Below are 6,382 nucleotides of genomic sequence, written 5' to 3'. Positions count from 1 at the left end.
AAAAAAAAAAATTGGCCATTGAAAACCTTATGAATATAGCAGTGAAACACTGTCTGAGATATTGCTGGAAAACTTTATGACTAGCTGTGAAACATTGTCTGATACAGTGCCGGAAAATGAGCCCCTCAGATTGGAAGGCACTCAAAATACGACTGGGGAAGCGTTGCCTCCTCAAAGTAGAGTTGACCTTAATAATGTGGGTGGAGTTAGGCTTTCAGGAACTTCATTTGCTGATGGGGCACAACTCAAAATGAGAAGAAACAGCTGCAAACATCCATTAATAATTAAAACATGGAATGTATAAAGTATGAATCTAGAAAAATTGGAAGTTGTAAAAAAATGTAATGGAACCCATAAAGATCAATATCCTAGACATTAGTGAGCTGAAATGGACTGGTACTGGCTATTTTGAATCAGACAATCATATGGTCTATTATGCCAGGAATGACATATTGAAGAGGAATGGCATCACATTCATCATCAAAAAGAATGTTTCAAGATCTATCCTGAAATACAATGCTGTCAATTTTAGAATAATATCCATATGCCTACAAGGAAAGCAGGTTAATACTACTATTATTCAAATTTATGTACCAACCACTAAAGCCAAAGATGAAGAAATTGAAGATTTTTACTAACTTATGCAGTCTGAAATTGACCAAACATGCAATCAAGATGTATTGATGATTACTGGTCATTGGAATGCAAGAGTTGGAAACAAAGAAGAATCATTGGTAGTTGGAAAATATGGCCTTGGTGATAGAAATGATGCTGGAGATCACATGATAGAATTTTGAAAGACCAATGACTTCATTACAAATACCTTTTTTCAAGAACATTAACAGTAACTATACACATGGACTCTGCCAGATGGAATGCACAAGAATCAGATAGACTACATCTGTGGAAATAGGCAATTGAGAGGCTCAATATTATCAATCAAAAAAGGCCAGGAGCTGACTGTGGAACAGACCATCAATTGTTCATATGCAAGTTCAAGTTGAAGGTAAAGACAATTAAAACAAGTCCATGAGAGCCAAAATACAACCTTGATTATATCTCATCTGAATTTAGAGACCATATGAAGAACAGATTTCATGCATTGAACACCAGTGACTAAAGACCAGATAAATTGTGGGGTGACATCAAGAATATCTTATGACTATATAAAAAGGTTTGCTGATCTGATAGAGCCTGGTGGAACCACTGAGACTATGGCCCCTAGCTGCCCTTCAGGGCTGGAATTGAACCCACACCTGTGGCTTCCAGCCAAACAAGACAGGCATAGGAGTTGAACATTTACCTGAAGTTGATACACTCCTTGGAGAGAACAATCATGGGAGAATGAAGGGCTGTTTATGCACAGGGAGACAGCTCAGGGGACAGGAGTGCATGGAGGGATGGACACAGGGAAGAGGTAGCTATGGGGAGGAAGTGGGAGGGGAGCTGTTGCATTGTGGTAAACTGTGATCAATGATATGAGACAAAGTATATGTGAACTGCTGTATGGAAAGTGAATTTGCTCTATAAACTTTCACCCAAATCACAATTTTAAAAAAAAGAATATCTTATGACTCTAGAAAAATTGAAAGTTGTCAGAAATGAAATGGAATGCTTAAAGATCAAGATCCTAGGCATTAGTGAGCTGAAATGGACTGATATTGGCCATTTTGAATTGGATAATCCTATGGTCTACTGTGTCAGAAGGACAAATTGAAGAGGAATGGCAATGCATTCATTGTCAAAAGGAACGTTTAAGATCTATCCTGAAGTACAATGCTGTCAAAGAGAGGATAAAATCCATATACCTGCAGGGAAGATCAGTTAATGGTACATAAAGTAGATTGCCTCATCTTCCTCCCACAGAGCAGCTGATGGGTTTGAACCTCCAGCCTTCTGGTTAGTAGCCAAATACTTTATGCACTGTGCCACCAGAGCTCCTTACACAGCTACATTATTAATAACTAAGTGGAAGCCTTTTTTTTTTACTTTTCTCCTTCTTTCCTTTAACTACTACTTCATTCTCAAAAAGTTATTAATATAGGCTCACAACTATGAAATACCATATTTCAGATAAAACATTAGATATTTTGACAAAATCAGCCTCTATAAAAAGACCAGCAGCAATGAAAACAACAGTGTCTGTCTGTATCATATGTAGACAAAATTACATGATCCCAGATGTCATTGTTATTGGGTAATAATAATAGCTCTGACCTGAGTGCATTGGGAGATTCAGAAAGTAAATTAGTATAGAGTTTTGGCCTTATAGGTATATTGATAATTGCAAGCTGGTATTATGACTAACTACAGGGATATTTTTATAAAAAATAATGAATTTCTACTGAAACACCATAGAAAAATTTTGTAGACATTTTGGTGTCATCTCCTCTGACAATGTCAGCTGGTGCAGTCTGCACCCCCCATAAAACCCTAGTGTTGCCACTGGCAGATGGGATTGAGTCCATGTATTAGTCATGAGATCTGCAGCAAATTAGTGAGCTTTCCTTGGCCTCAGCTTCCTCAACAGTAATGATATGAATCTCGAGGAGTCACTGTGAGGAAGAAACAAGAGAACACATGTCATATGCCTGTTGTATAAATAGTTCTTTATCCATAGTGGAAGCTCAATGAATAGTTCTTTATCTGATAAATATTATTGAGAAGCTACTGTGAGCCAAGCACCATACTAGCAACCTGGGATACTATGATGAGCAAACCCAGACATGTTCCCTACTATCATGCAGCTTACAGTCTAGAGAATAAAACAGACATTAACTAAAAATCATACAAACAAAACATGAAAAGAGCTATGCGGGCTGAGAAAGTGTATATTTAGGAGATTTGATCTATTCTGAGAGATCAGGAAAAGCTATCTACAAGACCCCCCTCATGATGCAGCTTCTCCAGAAGCACGTCTAATGACCCCCAACTAGAAACGATACTCCTTCCCCTCTCTGGTAGTTTCTCCTACTATGGTGTTCCTGTGTTGCTCTGATGCTAGAAGCTATGCCTCTGGCATTTCAAATACCAAGAAGTTCACCCCTGGTTGTCAGGTTTCAGCAGAACTTCCAGACTAACAGACTAGGAGAAAAGACTTGGCAATCTACTTACGAAAATCAGTCAGTGAAACTCTACAGATCACAAGAGAATGCTGTCAGATATAGGCTGGAAGATGAGCCCTCTCAGTTAGAAGGCACTCAAAATACACAGTGGTCTCAACAATGGACTTGAAAGTATCAAAATGGCACCGGACAAGGCAATGTTTCATCCTGTTGTAAAGGGAGGTCTAGAAGTCGGAGTTGACTTCATGGAAATTAACAACAAAAGAAATTATTTTTTGGCATCTAAATTCTATGCAGGAGCACGTAGCCTTTAGACAACACCTGCCTTACCTTATTGTGTCTGGTATATAAACTACTGGTATGCATGTCCTACCTCCTCTACCCTATTATAAGATCCTTGTGGGCAGAGAATAGGTCATCTCCATCTCTGTATATTTCACAGTATGTGTTAAAGTCTACTATTTAAATAAATAATTTAAATCATTAGCTTCCAGAAAGCTGTCTCAGTTTATTAGAACTTGAAGCCTATTATATGCCTTTTGTAAGCCAAGCTGTCATTAATTTCCAAGTCATTTGTCTGAGCATAATAGGTGATGTGCCAAATCAAGCCAAACCCACTGCTATGGTGTCAGTTCCAACTCATAGTGACCTTATAGCACAGAGGATTTCCAACCCTATAGCACAGAGGAGGCTGTAAATGTTTATGGAAGCAGACTGCATCATCTTTATCCCTCAGAGTGGCTGTTGGGTTCAAATGGCTGACCTCTTGGTTAGCAGCCAAATGCTTTATCCACTGCAACACCAGAGCTCCTTAGGTGATATGCTTTTGTTGCTGTTAGGTGCCATCGAGTCGGCTACAACTCATAGTGACCCTATGTACAACAGAACGAAACACTGTCCAGTAATGTGCAGGGAGACAATAATTTGGCTCTCAAAAATCATATTACATCCATGCCTCTAAGAGTGTGACAAGGAGCCCTGCGTGGCTGCTAATCAAAAGGTCAGAGGTTCAAACTCAACAGCTGCTCTGTAGGAGAAAGATGTAGCAGTCTGCTTCTGGAAAGATTACAGGGTTGGGAACTCTGTGGGGCAGTTCTACTCTGTCCTATAGGGTTGCTGAGTCAGAATTGACCCAACAGCAACAGTTAAGAGTGTGATACCCCTAAACTCCTACTGAAAAATCCCAGACCTGAGGTTGAGTCACCTATTAATTAGGAATACACAGACAAGAAAAAGTGAGACTGGTAGGATTCTGTTTGCCAAATTCTATTTGCCAAATCTTAGAATCTTAGTTTATGATCTAGCAAAAGAATGACACACCAGAAAAATCTCTGTGTGCCAAAATACTGATTTGTGTAGATTTTCCAATGTTAACTCTGACCCTACAGTTAAACTTTGAACATCTACACAGATAAGCACTTTAAACTAACCATATAACAGTACCAAGAGAATATAGTTCACCTTAACTCTGGGAAAGGAGCTCTGGTGGTGTAGTGGATATGGCTTGGCTGCTAACCAGAAGGTCAGCAGTTCAAACCCACTAGCCACTCCATGGAAGGAAGGTGGGCAATCTACTTCCATAAAGATTTACAGCCTCAGAAACCCAATGGGAGTTGCTATGAGTCAGAATAGACTCGAAGGCAATGAGTTGTTTTTTTTTTTTAACTTTGGAAAGATAGTTTTATATTTTTCAGTGTTAAGGGCTGCACTCTTACCTCTATCCCAAAAAAAAGAACCCACTGCCATCAAGTTGATTCTGGCTCATAGTGACCCATTAGCAGAGAGTAGAACTGCCCACAGTGTTTCCAATGCTGCACATCTTTATGAAAGCACAGTGTCTCATCTACCTCCCATGGAGAAGTTGGTGGGTTCAAACTACTGATCTTTTCAGTTAATAGATGAATGCTTTAATCACTACATCACCACAGCTATATTATTACCTATATGTGCCTTTTATTGCAATTCATAACTATGCTGTTGATGTTAGGTACCTTCGAGTTGACTCCAACTCATAGCGCTTCTATGGACAACAGATTGAAACGCTGCCCATTCCTGCACCATCCTCACAATCCTTGCTATGTTCGAGCCCATTGTTGCAGTCACTGTGTCAATTCATCTCATGGAAGCTCTTCTTCTTTTTCACTAACCCTCTCTCTACTTTACCCAGCATGACATCCTTCTCCAGGGACTGGTCCCTTCTGACAACATGACCAAATGACGTGAGACAAAGTCTGGCCATTCTCACTTCCAAGGAGCATTCCAGCTACACCTTCCAGGACAGATTTGTTCAATCTTCTGGCAGTCCGTGATATTTTCAATATTGTTTGCCAACACCACAATTCAAATGCATCAGTTCTTCTTCAGTCTTCCTTATTCACTCTTCAGCTTTCACATGTACATGAGGCTATTGAAAATGCCATGGCTTGGGTCAGGCCAACCTTAGTCTTCAAAGTGACATCTTTGCTCCTTACCCTTCAGAGAGGTCTTTTGCAGGAGATTTGCCTGATTCAATACTTTGTCTGATTTCTTGATTGCTGCTTCCATGGGCAGTGATTGTGAATCCATGTAAAAAGAAATCCTTGACAACTCCAATCTTTTCTCCATTTACAGTATGTTGTTTATTGGTCCACTTGTGAAGATTTTTGTTTTCTTTATGTTGAGATATAATCCATACTAAAGACTGTAGTCTTTGATCTTCATCAAAGCAAGCAAGGTTGTGTCATCTACATACGGCAGGTTGTTAATGAGTCTTCCTCCAACCTTGATGCTGTGTTCTTCTTCATATAGTCCAGCTTCTTGGATTATTTGCTCAGCAAACAGATTGAATAAGTATGGTGAAAGGATACAACCCTGAAATACACCTTTCCTGATTTTAAACCACATAGTGTCCCCTTGTTCTGTTTGCATGCCAGCCCTTAGTCTGTGTACAGGTTCCTCATGAGCACAATTAAGTGTTCTGGACTTGCCATTCTTCCCAATGTTATCCATAATGTGTTATGATAACACTCAAACACCTTTGCATAGTCAATAAAATACAGATAAATATCTTTCTGGTATTCTTTGCTTTCAACCAAGATTCATCAGACATTAGCAGTGATATCCCTCGTTTCCTGCTCTCTTCTGAATCCAACTTGAATTTCTGGCAGTTCCCTGTTGATGTATAGTTGCAACTCTTTTTAAATTATCTTCAGTAAAATTTTACTTGCATGTGATATTAATTATATGGTTTGAGAATTTCTGCATTCTGTTGGATCACCTTTCTTTGGAATGAGTATAAATATGGATCTATTCCAATTGGTTGGCCAAGTAGCTGTCTT

This window comes from Orycteropus afer, unplaced genomic scaffold (assembly GCF_000298275.1).
Source record: "Orycteropus afer afer isolate SDZICR_OR568_19922 unplaced genomic scaffold, OryAfe1.0 scaffold00399, whole genome shotgun sequence".
Lineage (NCBI taxonomy): Eukaryota > Metazoa > Chordata > Mammalia > Tubulidentata > Orycteropodidae > Orycteropus > Orycteropus afer.
Note: the sequence above shows the minus strand (reverse complement) of the source record.